Source organism: Silurus meridionalis, chromosome 29 (assembly GCF_014805685.1).
Source record: "Silurus meridionalis isolate SWU-2019-XX chromosome 29, ASM1480568v1, whole genome shotgun sequence".
NCBI lineage: Eukaryota > Metazoa > Chordata > Actinopteri > Siluriformes > Siluridae > Silurus > Silurus meridionalis.
Genome location: NC_060912.1, coordinates 6,026,158 through 6,042,295, shown reverse-complemented (window position 1 = coordinate 6,042,295; position 16,138 = coordinate 6,026,158). Strand labels below are relative to the sequence as shown.

Here is a 16,138-nt window from a genome sequence, read left to right as displayed (position 1 = left end):
ACACAATCCTTTGTCATCTCAGCACGTAAAAGGTGCCCACGCCCAACGTGGGGCTCGAACCCACGACCCTGAGATTAAGAGTCTCATGCTCTACCGACTGAGCTAGCCGGGCTCGTTGACTGGGCCGCCCTGTTTCATGAAAGCACTTGCACACGGGCCGCGGTCAAACAACCTGCCGGCAACCGTTTGGCGAGTTACGGACCATCAGCGCCGCGGTGGCTTTTTTAGTCCACCAAATGAAAAGCTGCAGGCAGGTCTCTGTGGCGCAATCGGTTAGCGCGTTCGGCTGTTAACCGAAAGGTTGGTGGTTCGAGCCCACCCAGGGACGTGTTGGTTTTTGTTAAACACCCAGCATTAAACATTAGCGCAGGACCGAGTGACTGTTGCTGGCAGGGTGGTGCATCTGGGAAAAATGATTTGAGGTTTTGTTATTGATCCAGCTCAGTTTGGTGCTTGCCAAAGTGATGTGTGATGTCTGACATTTCGACTCGGAGCTAGCGGAACTGTTTGACAAGATTTAGTTTTTTAACATGCCGACGCTTGTAGTTATGTTCCTGATGAAAAGGTCAGGGGTTTACAAAGGTCAGCAGCCGGTGCTGCGATGGCCGAGAGGTTAAGGCGTTGGACTCGAAATCCAATGGGGTCTCCCTGCGCAGGTTCGAACCCTGCTCGCAGCGTTTTAGCTTTAAGAGAATGTGGTGCATATGCTGACTTATTGCTAACTGTCCAAGAGGAAGTCAACACTGTATAACAATTATGTTGGAAACTGTGCTTAATTGTTGTCAACTCTTTACTGTGTGAAGTGGATAATGTGCAGAAGTGTTTAATGCATAGAAGAACCGTTGGAAACAAACACAATCTGGTTTATTCGAGGGGAAAGTTGTTTCGCTGAGAAGAGGAGGAAGTCCATTAAAACTCACATTACCTCTTTAGGAAACATGCTTTGTTGGGAAATCTGTGAGTCTATGAACCAGCTGGTGTCTTGTGCTTTATACAAGACCGTGAATGTACAGAAAGATCTTTTTAAAACATCTTGGACATTGCTGCCATCAAGTCTTGCATAATACACAAGGAACTAGATGTCACCAGGAACAATACAGTGTTCATGGAACTTTGTATTGCAAAACTCTGAGGTGTTGGACATTTCGGACAGATTTACTACAAAACCAATTTCAATAAATGGGTTAATTGCACAATCCAGTAGGTGGCAATGTGTACTCTATTCCTTACAAAGTACAGACTCATAGATAGAAGACACGGAATAAGAAGAAGAAGAAAAAGAAGAGAAGAAGAGAAGTGCAACACTACTGGGTTTGAATCTACTCAGCACTTCAAACATTTGAGGAAATGTGCAAGTTGGAAAGCAAACAATATTCACTACATGCACAGGTTTGAACCTCTGTGCCAGAGTGTCTTTCAGAAAATGCAATTCCAGAATTATGAATTTGATGGCAGCAGCAAAATCTATTTTGTTTTATGCCAGTGTCAGTGCCTAGTTTTGAGAATGATCTGCTCCAAATCATAACTAATTAGCTGAAAAGGTGAACTTGTTTCTTTTGTTTTGTCACTCAGGTAAGGTCAGACATGTTATGCAGGTCATTTAAAGCATTTCTTCAGAATATTTGGGATGTGAGGTATTCAGGTAAGGCAGAAAAATCTAACATGATGACTTTTTAATAAGACTTAATGTAAAGCCCAAGTGGTCAAGGTGTTGGTTTTCAAATCTAACAAGGTTTCCTTGTGCAGCATGAAAGACCTCTTACCATGTGTCAACTCCAGAGTGTCAATAGAGCAGTTGCTATTGCTTCTTCTACTGAGCTCATTTTTGTAATTATATTCAGGGATTAAATGGGGCAGAGACCTGCTGCTGCGATGGCCAAGAGGTTAAGTGGATGTGAAATTCAAAGAGGTTTTTCCTGTTTTAGCGCAGTGTGAAAGGTGCTTGCAAAAACTGTTTTGCGTCTCATGACATTTGGACTGAGAGCTTGCCGCCCAGTTTGACAAACCAGAGTTTTTTGCCATGTGTTTTTACGTGACCACACGGCAGAGACTCAGCGAATACCAGTGGCTTAACAGATTCGGAGGCGTCACCAAAGATGAACACAATCCTTTGTCATCTCAGCACGAGAATGTAAAGGTATCCACGTAGCGTGGGGCTCGAACCCACGACCCTGAGATTAAGAGTCTCATGCTCTACCGACTGAGCTAGCCGGGCTCGTTGACTGGGCCGCCCTGTTTCATGAAAGCACTTGCACATGGGCCGTGCTCAAACCACCTGCTGGCAACCGTTTGGCGAGTTACGGACCATCAGCGCCGCGGTGGCTTTTTTAGTCCACCAAATGAAAAGCTGCAGGCAGGTCTCTGTGGCGCAATCGGTTAGCGCGTTCGGCTGTTAACCGAAAGGTTGGTGGTTCGAGCCCACCCAGGGACGTGTTGGTTTTTGTTAAACACCCAGCATTAAACATTAGCGCAGGACCGAGTGACTGTTGCTGGCAGGGTGGTGCATCTGGGAAAAATGATTTGAGGTTTTGTTATTGATCCAGCTCAGTTTGGTGCTTGCCAAAGTGATGTTTGATGTCTGACATTTCGACTCGGAGCTAGCGGAACTGTTTGACAAGATTTAGTTTTTTAACATGCCGACGCTTGTAGTTATGTTCCTGATGAAAAGGTCAGGGGTTTACAAAGGTCAGCAGCCGGTGCTGCGATGGCCGAGAGGTTAAGGCGTTGGACTCGAAATCCAATGGGGTCTCCCTGCGCAGGTTCGAACCCTGCTCGCAGCGTTTAGCTTTAAGAGAATGTGGTGCATATGCTGACTTATTGCTAACTGTCCAAGAGGAAGTCAACACTGTATAACAATTATGTTGGAAACTGTGCTTAATTGTTGTCAACTCTTTACTGTGTGAAGTGGATAATGTGCAGAAGTGTTTAATGCATAGAAGAACCGTTGGAAACAAACACAATCTGGTTTATTCGAGGGAAAGTTGTTTCGCTGAGAAGAGGAGGAAGTCCATTAAAACTCACATTACCTCTTTAGGAAACATGCTTTGTTGGGAAATCTGTGAGTCTATGAACCAGCTGGTGTCTTGTGCTTTCTACAAGACCGTGAATGTACAGAAAGATCTTTTTAAAACATCTTGGACATTGCTGCCATCAAGTCTTGCATAATACACAAGGAACTAGATGTCACCAGGAACAATACAGTGTTCATGGAACTTTGTATTGCAAAACTCTGAGGTGTTGGACATTTCGGACAGATTTACTACAAAACCAATTTCAATAAATGGGTTAATTGCACAATCCATTAGGTGGCAATGTGTACTCTATTCCTTACAAAGTACAGACTCATAGATAGAAGACACGGAATAAGAAGAAGAAAAAGAAGCGGAAGTGCAACACTACTGGGTTTGAATCTACTCAGCACTTCAAACATTTGAGGAAATGTGTGCAAGTTGGAAAGCAAACAATATTCACTACATGCACAGGTTTGAACCTCTGTGCCAGAGTGTCTTTCAGAAAATGCAATTCCAGAATTATGAATTTGATGGCAGCAGCAAAATCTATTTTGTTTTATGCCAGTGTCAGTGCCTAGTTTTGAGAATGATCTGCTCCAAATCATAACTAATTAGCTGAAAAGGTGAACTTGTTTCTTTTTTTTTTTTGTCACTCAGGTAAGGTCAGACATGTTATGCAGGTCATTCAAAGCATTTCTTCAGAATATTTGGGATGTGAGGTATTCAGGTGAGGCAAAAAATCTAACATGATGACTTTTTAATAAGACTTAATGTAATGCCCAAGTGGTCAAGGTGTTGGTTTTCAAATCTAACAAGGTTTCCTTGTGCAGCATGAAAGACCTCTTACCATGTGTCAACTCCAGAGTGTCAATAGAGCAGTTGCTATTGCTTCTTCTACTGAGCTCATTTTTGTAATTATATTCAGGGATTAAATGGGGCAGAGACCTGCTGCTGCGATGGCCAAGAGGTTAAGTGGATGTGAAATTCAAAGAGGTTTTTCCTGTTTTAGCGCAGTGTGAAAGGTGCTTGCAAAAACTGTTTTGCGTCTCATGACATTTGGACTGAGAGCTTGCCGCCCAGTTTGACAAACCAGAGTTTTTTGCCATGTGTTTTTACGTGACCACACGGCAGAGACTCAGCGAATACCAGTGGCTTAACAGATTCGGAGGTGTCACCAAAGATGAACCCAATCCTTTGTCGTCTCAGCACGAGAATGTAAAGGTATCCACGCCCAACGTGGGGCTCGAACCCACGACCCTGAGATTAAGAGTCTCATGCTCTACCGACTGAGCTAGCCGGGCTCGTTGACTGGGCCGCCCTGTTTCATGAAAGCACTTGCACATGGGCCGTGCTCAAACCACCTGCTGGCAACCGTTTGGCGAGTTACGGACCATCAGCGCCAATGTGGCTTTTTTAGTCCGCCAAATGGAACGCTCCGGACAGGTCTCTGTGGCGCAATCGGTTAGCGCGTTCGGCTGTTAACCGAAAGGTTGGTGGTTCGAGCCCACCCAGGGACGTGTTGGTTTTTGTTAAACACCCAGCATTAAACATTAGCGCAGGACCGAGTGACTGTTGCTGGCAGGGTGGTGCATCTGGGAAAAATGATTTGAGGTTTTGTTATTGATCCAGCTCAGTTTGGTGCTTGCCAAAGTGATGTTTGATGTCTGACATTTCGACTCGGAGCTAGCGGAACTGTTTGACAAGATTTAGTTTTTTAACATGCCGACGCTTGTAGTTATGTTCCTGATGAAAAGGTCAGGGGTTTACAAAGGTCAGCAGCCGGTGCTGCGATGGCCGAGAGGTTAAGGCGTTGGACTCGAAATCCAATGGGGTCTCCCTGCGCAGGTTCGAACCCTGCTCGCAGCGTTTTAGCTTTAAGAGAATGTGGTGCATATGCTGACTTATTGCTAACTGTCCAAGAGGAAGTCAACACTGTATAACAATTATGTTGGAAACTGTGCTTAATTGTTGTCAACTCTTTACTGTGTGAAGTGGATAATGTGCAGAAGTGTTTAATGCATAGAAGAACCGTTGGAAACAAACACAATCTGGTTTATTCGAGGGGAAAGTTGTTTCGCTGAGAAGAGGAGGAAGTCCATTAAAACTCACATTACCTCTTTAGGAAACATGCTTTGTTGGGAAATCTGTGAGTCTATGAACCAGCTGGTGTCTTGTGCTTTATACAAGACCGTGAATGTACAGAAAGATCTTTTTAAAACATCTTGGACATTGCTGCCATCAAGTCTTGCATAATACACAAGGAACTAGATGTCACCAGGAACAATACAGTGTTCATGGAACTTTGTATTGCAAAACTCTGAGGTGTTGGACATTTCGGACAGATTTACTACAAAACCAATTTCAATAAATGGGTTAATTGCACAATCCAGTAGGTGGCAATGTGTACTCTATTCCTTACAAAGTACAGACTCATAGATAGAAGACACGGAATAAGAAGAAGAAGAAAAAGAAGCGGAAGTGCAACACTACTGGGTTTGAATCTACTCAGCACTTCAAACATTTGAGGAAATGTGTGCAAGTTGGAAAGCAAACAATATTCACTACATGCACAGGTTTGAACCTCTGTGCCAGAGTGTCTTTCAGAAAATGCAATTCCAGAATTATGAATTTGATGGCAGCAGCAAAATCTATTTTGTTTTATGCCAGTGTCAGTGCCTAGTTTTGAGAATGATCTGCTCCAAATCATAACTAATTAGCTGAAAAGGTGAACTTGTTTCTTTTTTTTTTTTGTCACTCAGGTAAGGTCAGACATGTTATGCAGGTCATTCAAAGCATTTCTTCAGAATATTTGGGATGTGAGGTATTCAGGTGAGGCAGAACAATCTAACATGATGACTTTTTAATAAGACTTAATGTAATGCCCAAGTGGTCAAGGTGTTGGTTTTCAAATCTAACAAGGTTTCCTTGTGCAGCATGAAAGACCTCTTACCATGTGTCAACTCCAGAGTGTCAATAGAGCAGTTGCTATTGCTTCTTCTACTGAGCTCATTTTTGTAATTATATTCAGGGATTAAATGGGGCAGAGACCTGCTGCTGCGATGGCCAAGAGGTTAAGTGGATGTGAAATTCAAAGAGGTTTCCCTGTTTCAGCGCAGTGTGAAAGGTGCTTGCAAAAACTGTTTTGCGTCTCATGACATTTGGACTGAGAGCTTGCCGCCCAGTTTGACAAACCAGAGTTTTTTGCCATGTGTTTTTACGTGACCACACGGCAGAGACTCAGCGAATACCAGTGGCTTAACAGATTCGGAGGTGTCACCAAAGATGAACCCAATCCTTTGTCGTCTCAGCACGAGAATGTAAAGGTATCCACGCCCAACGTGGGGCTCGAACCACGACCCTGAGATTAAGAGTCTCATGCTCTACCGACTGAGCTAGCCGGGCACGTTGGCTGTTCCGCCCTGTTCCATGAAAGCACTTGCACACGGGCGCGGTCAAACAACCTGCCGGCAACCGTTTGGCGAGTTACGGACCATCAGCGCCGCGGTGGCTTTTTTAGTCCACCAAATGAAAAGCTGCAGGCAGGTCTCTGTGGCGCAATCGGTTAGCGCGTTCGGCTGTTAACCGAAGGTTGGTGGTTCGAGCCCACCCAGGGACGTGTTGGTTTTTGTTAAACACCCAGCATTAAACATTAGCGCAGGACCGAGTGACTGTTGCTGGCAGGGTGGTGCATCTGGGAAAAATGATTTGAGGTTTTGTTATTGATCCAGCTCAGTTTGGTGCTTGCCAAAGTGATGTTTGATGTCTGACATTTCGACTCGGAGCTAGCGGAACTGTTTGACAAGATTTAGTTTTTTAACATGCCGACGCTTGTAGTTATGTTCCTGATGAAAAGGTCAGGGGTTTACAAAGGTCAGCAGCCGGTGCTGCGATGGCCGAGAGGTTAAGTGGATGTGAAATTCAAAGAGGTTTCCTGTTTCAGCGCAGTGTGAAAGGTGCTTGCAAAAACTGTTTTGCGTCTCATGACATTTGGACTGAGAGCTTGCCGCCCAGTTTGACAAACCAGAGGTTTGTTGCACGTGCTATCACGTGACCACGCGCACACGGCAGAGACTCAGCGAATACCAGTGGCTTAACAGATTCGGAGGTGTCACCAAAGATGAACCCAATCCTTTGTCGTCTCAGCACGAGAATGTAAAGGTATCCACGTAGCGTGGGGCTCGAACCCGACCCTGAGATTAAGAGTCTCATGCTCTACCGACTGAGCTAGCCGGGCACGTTGGCTGTTCCGCCCTGTTCCATGAAAGCACTTGCACACGGGCCGCGGTCAAACAACCTGCCGGCAACCGTTTGGCGAGTTAAGGACCATCAGCGCCAATGTGGCTTTTTAGTCCGCCAAATGGAACGCCCGGACAGGTCTCTGTGGCGCAATCGGTTAGCGCGTTCGGCTGTTAACCGAAGGTTGGTGGTTCGAGCCCACCCAGGGACGTGTTGGTTTTGTTAGACACCAAGCATTAAACATATCTGGTTTATTTGAGAGGAAAGTTGTTTCGCTGAGAAGAGGAGGAAGTCCATTAAAACTCACATTACCTCTTTAGGAAACATGCTTTGTTGGGAAATCTGTGAGTCTATGAACCAGCTGGTGTCTTGTGCTTTATACAAGACCGTGAATGTACAGAAAGATCTTTTTAAAACATCTTGGACATTGCTGCCATCAAGTCTTGCATAATACACAAGGAACTAGATGTCACCAGGAACAATACAGTGTTCATGGAACTTTGTATTGCAAAACTCTGAGGTGTTGGACATTTCGGACAGATTTACTACAAAACCAATTTCAATAAATGGTTCACAATCCAGTAGGTGGCAATGTGTACTCTATTCCTTACAAAGTACAGACTCATAGATAGAAGACACGGAATAAGAAGAAGAAGAAAAAGAAGCGGAAGTGCAACACTACTGGGTTTGAATCTACTCAGCACTTCAAACATTTGAGGAAATGTGCAAGTTGGAAAGCAAACAATATTCACTACATGCACAGGTTTGAACCTCTGTGCCAGAGTGTCTTTCAGAAAATGCAATTCCAGAATTATGAATTTGATGGCAGCAGCAAAATCTATTTTGTTTTATGCCAGTGTCAGTGCCTAGTTTTGAGAATGATCTGCTCCAAATCATAACTAATTAGCTGATAAGGTGAATTTGTTTCTTTTGTTTTGTCACTCAGGTAAGGTCAGACATGTTATGCAGGTCATTCAAAGCATTTCTTCAGAATATCTGGGATGTGAGGTATTCAGGTGAGGCAAAAAATCTAACATGATGACTTTTTAATAAGACTTAATGTAATGCCCAAGTGGTCAAGGTGTTGGTTTTCAAATCTAACAAGGTTTCCTTGTGCAGCATGAAAGACCTCTTACCATGTGTCAACTCCAGAGTGTCAATAGAGCAGTTGCTATTGCTTCTTCTACTGAGCTCATTTTTGTAATTATATTCAGGGATTAAATGGGGCAGAGACCTTCTTCTGCGATGGCCAAGAGGTTAAGTGGATGTGAAATTCAAAGAGGTTTCCCTGTTTCAGCGCAGTGTGAAAGGTGCTTGCAAAAACTGTTTTGCGTCTCATGATATTTTGACTGAGAGCTTGCCGCCCAGTTTGACAAACCAGAGTTTTTTGCCATGTGTTTTTACGTGACCACACGGCAGAGACTCAGCGAATACCAGTGGCTTAACAGATTCGGAGGCGTCACCAAAGATGAACACAATCCTTTGTCGTCTCAGCACGAGAATGTAAAGGTATCCACGCCCAACGTGGGGCTCGAACCCACGACCCTGAGATTAAGAGTCTCATGCTCTACCGACTGAGCTAGCCGGGCACGTTGGCTGTTCCGCCCTGTTCCATGAAAGCACTTGCACACGGGCGCGGTCAAACAACCTGCCGGCAACCGTTTGGCGAGTTAAGGACCATCAGCGCCGCGGTGGCTTTTTAGTCCACCAAATGAAAAGCTGCAGGCAGGTCTCTGTGGCGCAATCGGTTAGCGCGTTCGGCTGTTAACCGAAAGGTTGGTGGTTCGAGCCCACCCAGGGACGTGTTGGTTTTTGTTAAACACCCAGCATTAAACATTAGCGCAGGACCGAGTGACTGTTGCTGGCAGGGTGGTGCATCTGGGAAAAATGATTTGAGGTTTTGTTATTGATCCAGCTCAGTTTGGTGCTTGCCAAAGTGATGTTTGATGTCTGACATTTCGACTCGGAGCTAGCGGAACTGTTTGACAAGATTTAGTTTTTTAACATGCCGACGCTTGTAGTTATGTTCCTGATGAAAAGGTCAGGGGTTTACAAAGGTCAGCAGCCGGTGCTGCGATGGCCAAGAGGTTAAGTGGATGTGAAATTCAAAGAGGTTTCCTGTTTCAGCGCAGTGTGAAAGGTGCTTGCAAAAACTGTTTTGCGTCTCATGATATTTTGACTGAGAGCTTGCCCAGTTTGACAAACCAGAGGTTTGTTGCACGTGCTGTCACGTGACCACGCGCACGGCAGAGACTCAGCGAATACCAGTGGCTTAACAGATTCGGAGGTGTCACCAAAGATGAACCCAATCCTTTGTCGTCTCAGCACGAGAATGTAAAGGTATCCACGCCCAACGTGGGGCTCGAACCCGACCCTGAGATTAAGAGTCTCATGCTCTACCGACTGAGCTAGCCGGGCACGTTGGCTGTTCCGCCCTGTTCCATGAAAGCACTTGCACACGGGCGCGGTCAAACAACCTGCCGGCAACCGTTTGGCGAGTTAAGGACCATCAGCGCCAATGTGGCTTTTTAGTCCGCCAAATGGAACGCTCGGACAGGTCTCTGTGGCGCAATCGGTTAGCGCGTTCGGCTGTTAACCGAAGGTTGGTGGTTCGAGCCCACCCAGGGACGTGTTGGTTTTTGTTAGACACCAAGCATTAAACATATCTGGTTTATTTGAGAGGAAAGTTGTTTCGCTGAGAAGAGGAGGAAGTCCATTAAAACTCACATTACCTCTTTAGGAAACATGCTTTGTTGGGAAATCTGTGAGTCTATGAACCAGCTGGTGTCTTGTGCTTTATACAAGACCTTGAATGTACAGAAAGATCTTTTAAAACATCTTGGACATTGCTGCCATCAAGTCTTGCATAATACACAAGGAACTAGATGTCACCAGGAACAATACAGTGTTCATGGAACTTTGTATTGCAAAACTCTGAGGTGTTGGACATTTCGGACAGATTTACTACAAAACCAATTTCAATAAATGGGTTAATTGCACAATCCAGTAGGTGGCAATGTGTACTCTAATCCTTACAAACTACTGACTCGTAGATTGAAGACACGAAATAAAAAGAAGAAGAAGAAGAAGAAGAAGTGCAACACTACTGGGTTTGAATCTACTCAGCACTTCAAACATTTGAGGAAATGTGTGCAAGTTGGAAAGCAAACAATATTCACTACATGCACAGCTTTGAATGTCTGTGCCAGAGTGTCTTTCAGAAAATGCAATTCCAGAATTATGAATTTGATGGCAGCAGCAAAATCTATTTTGTTTTATGCCAGTGTCAGTGCCTAGTTTTGAGAATGATCTGCTCCAAATCATAACTAATTAGCTGATAAGGTGAATTTGTTTCTTTTGTTTTGTCACTCAGGTAAGGTCAGACATGTTATGCAGGTCATTCAAAGCATTTCTTCAGAATATTTGGGATGTGAGGTATTCAGGTGAGGCAGAACAATCTAACATGATGACTTTTTAATAAGACTTAATGTAAAGCCCCAGTGGTCAAGGTGTTGGTTTTGAAATCTAACAAGGTTTCCTTGTGCAGCATTGAAGACTTCTTACCATGTGTCAACTCCAGAGTGTCAATAGAGCAGTTGCTATTGCCTCTTCTGCTGAGCTCATTTTTGTAATTATGTTCAGGGATTAAATGGGGCAGAGACCTTCTTCTGCGATGGCCAAGAGGTTAGGTGGATGTGAAATTCAAAGAGGTTTCCCTGTTTCAGCGCAGTGTGAAAGGTGCTTGCAAAAACTGTTTTGCGTCTCATGATATTTTGACTGAGAGCTTGCCCAGTTTGACAAACCAGAGGTTTGTTGCACGTGCTGTCACGTGACCACGCGCACACGGCAGAGACTCAGCGAATACCAGTGGCTTAACAGATTCGGAGGTGTCACCAAAGATGAACCCAATCCTTTGTCGTCTCAGCACGAGAATGTAAAAGGTATCCACGCCCAACGTGGGGCTCGAACCACGACCCTGAGATTAAGAGTCTCATGCTCTACCGACTGAGCTAGCCGGGCACGTTGGCTGTTCCGCCCTGTTCCATGAAAGCACTTGCACACGGGCCGCGGTCAAACAACCTGCCGGCAACCGTTTGGCGAGTTAAGGACCATCAGCGCCAATGTGGCTTTTTTAGTCCGCCAAATGGAACGCTCCGGACAGGTCTCTGTGGCGCAATCGGTTAGCGCGTTCGGCTGTTAACCGAAAGGTTGGTGGTTCGAGCCCACCCAGGGACGTGTTGGTTTTTGTTAGACACCAAGCATTAAACATATCTGGTTTATTTGAGAGGAAAGTTGTTTCGCTGAGAAGAGGAGGAAGTCCATTAAAACTCACATTACCTCTTTAGGAAACATGCTTTGTTGGGAAATCTGTGAGTCTATGAACCAGCTGGTGTCTTGTGCTTTATACAAGACCTTGAATGTACAGAAAGATCTTTTAAAACATCTTGGACATTGCTGCCACCATGTCTTACATAATACACAAGGAACTAGATGTCACCAGGAACAATACAGTGTTCATGGAACTTTGTATTGCAAAACTCTGAGGTGTTGGACATTTCGGACAGATTTACTACAAAACCAATTTCAATAAATGGTTCACAATCCAGTAGGTGGCAATGTGTACTCTAATCCTTACAAACTACTGACTCGTAGATTGAAGACACGAAATAAAAAGAAGAAGAAGAAGAGAAGAAGAGAAGTGCAACACTACTGGGATTGAATCAACTCAGCACTTCAAACATTTGAGGAAATGTGTGCAAGTTGGAAAGCAAACAATATTCACTACATGCACAGCTTTGAATGTCTGTGCCAGAGTGTCTTTCAGAAAATGCAATTCCAGAATTATGAATTTGATGGCAGCAGCAAAATCTATTTTGTTTTATGCCAGTGTCAGTGCCTAGTTTTAGAAAATGATCTGCTACAAATCATAACTAATTAGCTGATAAGGTGAATTTGTTTCTTTTGTTTTGTCACTCAGGTAAGGTCAGACATGTTATGCAGGTCATTCAAAGCATTTCTTCAGAATATTTGGGATGTGAGGTATTCAGGTGAGGCAGAACAATCTAACATGATGACTTTTTAATAAGACTTAATGTAAAGCCCCAGTGGTCAAGGTGTTGGTTTTGAAATCTAACAAGGTTTCCTTGTGCAGCATTGAAGACTTCTTACCATGTGTCAACTCCAGAGTGTCAATAGAGCAGTTGCTATTGCCTCTTCTGCTGAGCTCATTTTTGTAATTATGTTCAGGGATTAAATGGGGCAGAGACCTTCTTCTGCGATGGCCAAGAGGTTAGGTGGATGTGAAATTCAAAGAGGTTTCCCTGTTTCAGCGCAGTGTGAAAGGTGCTTGCAAAAACTGTTTTGCGTCTCATGATATTTTGACTGAGAGCTTGCCGCCCAGTTTGACAAACCAGAGGTTTGTTGCACGTGCTATCACGTGACCACGCGCACGGCAGAGACTCAGCGAATACCAGTGGCTTAACAGATTCGGAGGTGTCACCAAAGATGAACCCAATCCTTTGTCGTCTCAGCACGAGAATGTAAAAGGTATCCACGCCCAACGTGGGGCTCGAACCCACGACCCTGAGATTAAGAGTCTCATGCTCTACCGACTGAGCTAGCCGGGCACGTTGGCTGTTCCGCCCTGTTCCATGAAAGCACTTGCACACGGGCCGCGGTCAAACAACCTGCCGGCAACCGTTTGGCGAGTTAAGGACCATCAGCGCCAATGTGGCTTTTTTAGTCCGCCAAATGGAACGCTCCGGACAGGTCTCTGTGGCGCAATCGGTTAGCGCGTTCGGCTGTTAACCGAAAGGTTGGTGGTTCGAGCCCACCCAGGGACGTGTTGGTTTTTGTTAGACACCAAGCATTAAACATATCTGGTTTATTTGAGAGGAAAGTTGTTTCGCTGAGAAGAGGAGGAAGTCCATTAAAACTCACATTACCTCTTTAGGAAACATGCTTTGTTGGGAAATCTGTGAGTCTATGAACCAGCTGGTGTCTTGTGCTTTATACAAGACCTTGAATGTACAGAAAGATCTTTTGAAACGTGTTGGACATTGCTGCCACCATGTCTTACATAATACACAAGGAACTAGATGTCAACAGGAACAATACAGTGTTTATGGAACTTTGTATTGCAGAGCTCTGAGGTGTTGGACATTTCGGACAGATTTACTACAAAACCAATTTCAATAAATGGTTCACAATCCAGTAGGTGGCAATGTGTACTCTAATCCTTACAAACTACTGACTCGTAGATTGAAGACACGAAATAAAAAGAAGAAGAAGAGAAGTGCAACACTACTGGGATTGAATCAACTCAGCACTTCAAACATTTGAGGAAATGTGCAAGTTGGAAAACAAACAATATTCACTACATGCACAGCTTTGAATGTCTGTGCCAGAGTGTCTTTCAGAAAATGCAATTCCAGAATTATGAATTTGATGGCAGCAAAATCTATTTTGTTTTATGCCAGTGTCAGTGCCTAGTTTTAAGAATGATCTGCTACAAATCATAACTAATTAGCTGATAAGGTGAATTTGTTTCTTTTGTTTTGTCACTCAGGTAAGGTCAGACATGTTATGCAGGTCATTCAAAGCATTTCTTCAGAATATTTGGGATGTGAGGTATTCAGGTGAGGCAGAACAATCTAACATGATGACTTTTTAATAAGACTTAATGTAAAGCCCCAGTGGTCAAGGTGTTGGTTTTGAAATCTAACAAGGTTTCCTTGTGCAGCATTGAAGACTTCTTACCATGTGTCAACTCCAGAGTGTCAATAGAGCAGTTGCTATTGCCTCTTCTGCTGAGCTCATTTTTGTAATTATGTTCAGGGATTAAATGGGGCAGAGACCTTCTTCTGCGATGGCCAAGAGGTTAGGTGGATGTGAAATTCAAAGAGGTTTCCTGTTTCAGCGCAGTGTGAAAGGTGCTTGCAAAAACTGTTTTGCGTCTCATGATATTTTGACTGAGAGCTTGCCCAGTTTGACAAACCAGAGGTTTGTTGCACGTGCTGTCACGTGACCACGCGCACACGGCAGAGACTCAGCGAATACCAGTGGCTTAACAGATTCGGAGGTGTCACCAAAGATGAACCCAATCCTTTGTCGTCTCAGCACGAGAATGTAAAAGGTATCCACGCCCAACGTGGGGCTCGAACCACGACCCTGAGATTAAGAGTCTCATGCTCTACCGACTGAGCTAGCCGGGCACGTTGGCTGTTCCGCCTGTTCCATGAAAGCACTTGCACACGGGCCGCGGTCAAACAACCTGCCGGCAACCGTTTGGCGAGTTAAGGACCATCAGCGCCGATGTGGCTTTTTTAGTCCGCCAAATGGAACGCTCTGGACAGGTCTCTGTGGCGCAATCGGTTAGCGCGTTCGGCTGTTAACCGAAAGGTTGGTGGTTCGAGCCCACCCAGGGACGTGTTGGTTTTTGTTAGACACCAAGCATTAAACATATCTGGTTTATTTGAGAGGAAAGTTGTTTCGCTGAGAAGAGGAGGAAGTCCATTAAAACTCACATTACCTCTTTAGGAAACATGCTTTGTTGGGAAATCTGTGAGTCTATGAACCAGCTGGTGTCTTGTGCTTTATACAAGACCTTGAATGTACAGAAAGATCTTTTGAAACGTGTTGGACATTGCTGCCACCATGTCTTACATAATACACAAGGAACTAGATGTCAACAGGAACAATACAGTGTTTATGGAACTTTGTATTGCAGAGCTCTGAGGTGTTGGACATTTCGGACAGATTTACTACAAAACCAATTTCAATAAATGGTTTAATTGCACAATCCAGTAGGTGGCAATGTGTACTCTAATCCTTACAAACTACTGACTCGTAGATTGAAGACACGAAATAAAAAGAAGAAGAAGAAGAAGAGAAGTGCAACACTACTGGGATTGAATCAACTCAGCACTTCAAACATTTGAGGAAATGTGTGCAAGTTGGAAAACAAACAATATTCACTACATGCACAGCTTTGAATGTCTGTGCCAGAGTGTCTTTCAGAAAATGCAATTCCAGAATTATGAATTTGATGGCAGCAGCAAAATCTATTTTGTTTTATGCCAGTGTCAGTGCCTAGTTTTAAGAATGATCTGCTACAAATCATAACTAATTAGCTGATAAGGTGAATTTGTTTCTTTTGTTTTGTCACTCAGGTAAGGTCAGACATGTTATGCAGGTCATTCAAAGCATTTCTTCAGAATATTTGGGATGTGAGGTATTCAGGTGAGGCAGAACAATCTAACATGATGACTTTTTAATAAGACTTAATGTAAAGCCCCAGTGGTCAAGGTGTTGGTTTTGAAATCTAACAAGGTTTCCTTGTGCAGCATTGAAGACTTCTTACCATGTGTCAACTCCAGAGTGTCAATAGAGCAGTTGCTATTGCCTCTTCTGCTGAGCTCATTTTTGTAATTATGTTCAGGGATTAAATGGGGCAGAGACCTTCTTCTGCGATGGCCAAGAGGTTAGGTGGATGTGAAATTCAAAGAGGTTTCCCTGTTTCAGCGCAGTGTGAAAGGTGCTTGCAAAAACTGTTTTGCGTCTCATGATATTTTGACTGAGAGCTTGCCGCCCAGTTTGACAAACCAGAGGTTTGTTGCACGTGCTGTCACGTGACCACGCGCACACGGCAGAGACTCAGCGAATACCAGTGGCTTAACAGATTCGGAGGTGTCACCAAAGATGAACCCAATCCTTTGTCGTCTCAGCACGAGAATGTAAAAGGTATCCACGCCCAACGTGGGGCTCGAACTCACGACCTTGAGATTAAGAGTCTCATGCTCTACCGACTGATCTAGCCGGGCACGTTGTCTGTTCCGCCCTGTTCCATGAAAGCACTTGCACACGGGCCGCGGTCAAACAACCTGCCGGCA

General features: G+C 44.3%; 23 non-coding genes across 23 annotated transcripts; 13 read left to right on the top strand and 10 right to left on the bottom strand.

The window, feature by feature from the left end:
* Positions 1-39: 39 nt before the first annotated feature.
* trnak-cuu lies at positions 40-112 on the bottom strand. The gene has a single exon. It is a non-coding gene; the product is annotated as a tRNA-Lys (tRNA).
* Positions 113-254: 142 nt separating this feature from the next.
* On the top strand, positions 255-328 carry trnan-guu. The gene has a single exon. It is a non-coding gene; the product is annotated as a tRNA-Asn (tRNA).
* Positions 329-595: 267 nt separating this feature from the next.
* On the top strand, positions 596-677 carry trnas-cga. Its single transcript has one exon. It is a non-coding gene; the product is annotated as a tRNA-Ser (tRNA).
* A 1,465-nt stretch (positions 678-2,142) lies between these two features.
* Positions 2,143-2,215, bottom strand: trnak-cuu. Its single transcript has one exon. It is a non-coding gene; the product is annotated as a tRNA-Lys (tRNA).
* Positions 2,216-2,357: 142 nt separating this feature from the next.
* Positions 2,358-2,431, top strand: trnan-guu. The gene has a single exon. It is a non-coding gene; the product is annotated as a tRNA-Asn (tRNA).
* A 267-nt stretch (positions 2,432-2,698) lies between these two features.
* trnas-cga lies at positions 2,699-2,780 on the top strand. Its single transcript has one exon. It is a non-coding gene; the product is annotated as a tRNA-Ser (tRNA).
* Positions 2,781-4,239: 1,459 nt separating this feature from the next.
* trnak-cuu lies at positions 4,240-4,312 on the bottom strand. Its single transcript has one exon. It is a non-coding gene; the product is annotated as a tRNA-Lys (tRNA).
* A 142-nt stretch (positions 4,313-4,454) lies between these two features.
* On the top strand, positions 4,455-4,528 carry trnan-guu. Its single transcript has one exon. It is a non-coding gene; the product is annotated as a tRNA-Asn (tRNA).
* Positions 4,529-4,795: 267 nt separating this feature from the next.
* trnas-cga lies at positions 4,796-4,877 on the top strand. The gene has a single exon. It is a non-coding gene; the product is annotated as a tRNA-Ser (tRNA).
* A 1,464-nt stretch (positions 4,878-6,341) lies between these two features.
* On the bottom strand, positions 6,342-6,413 carry trnak-cuu. Its single transcript has one exon. It is a non-coding gene; the product is annotated as a tRNA-Lys (tRNA).
* Positions 6,414-6,554: 141 nt separating this feature from the next.
* Positions 6,555-6,627, top strand: trnan-guu. The gene has a single exon. It is a non-coding gene; the product is annotated as a tRNA-Asn (tRNA).
* Positions 6,628-7,385: 758 nt separating this feature from the next.
* On the top strand, positions 7,386-7,458 carry trnan-guu. The gene has a single exon. It is a non-coding gene; the product is annotated as a tRNA-Asn (tRNA).
* A 1,305-nt stretch (positions 7,459-8,763) lies between these two features.
* On the bottom strand, positions 8,764-8,836 carry trnak-cuu. The gene has a single exon. It is a non-coding gene; the product is annotated as a tRNA-Lys (tRNA).
* Positions 8,837-8,976: 140 nt separating this feature from the next.
* trnan-guu lies at positions 8,977-9,050 on the top strand. Its single transcript has one exon. It is a non-coding gene; the product is annotated as a tRNA-Asn (tRNA).
* A 544-nt stretch (positions 9,051-9,594) lies between these two features.
* Positions 9,595-9,665, bottom strand: trnak-cuu. Its single transcript has one exon. It is a non-coding gene; the product is annotated as a tRNA-Lys (tRNA).
* Positions 9,666-9,804: 139 nt separating this feature from the next.
* On the top strand, positions 9,805-9,877 carry trnan-guu. The gene has a single exon. It is a non-coding gene; the product is annotated as a tRNA-Asn (tRNA).
* Positions 9,878-11,195: 1,318 nt separating this feature from the next.
* trnak-cuu lies at positions 11,196-11,267 on the bottom strand. The gene has a single exon. It is a non-coding gene; the product is annotated as a tRNA-Lys (tRNA).
* Positions 11,268-11,409: 142 nt separating this feature from the next.
* On the top strand, positions 11,410-11,483 carry trnan-guu. Its single transcript has one exon. It is a non-coding gene; the product is annotated as a tRNA-Asn (tRNA).
* A 1,318-nt stretch (positions 11,484-12,801) lies between these two features.
* Positions 12,802-12,874, bottom strand: trnak-cuu. Its single transcript has one exon. It is a non-coding gene; the product is annotated as a tRNA-Lys (tRNA).
* A 142-nt stretch (positions 12,875-13,016) lies between these two features.
* trnan-guu lies at positions 13,017-13,090 on the top strand. The gene has a single exon. It is a non-coding gene; the product is annotated as a tRNA-Asn (tRNA).
* A 1,299-nt stretch (positions 13,091-14,389) lies between these two features.
* On the bottom strand, positions 14,390-14,461 carry trnak-cuu. The gene has a single exon. It is a non-coding gene; the product is annotated as a tRNA-Lys (tRNA).
* A 141-nt stretch (positions 14,462-14,602) lies between these two features.
* trnan-guu lies at positions 14,603-14,676 on the top strand. Its single transcript has one exon. It is a non-coding gene; the product is annotated as a tRNA-Asn (tRNA).
* A 1,320-nt stretch (positions 14,677-15,996) lies between these two features.
* trnak-cuu lies at positions 15,997-16,069 on the bottom strand. The gene has a single exon. It is a non-coding gene; the product is annotated as a tRNA-Lys (tRNA).
* Positions 16,070-16,138: the final 69 nt, after the last annotated feature.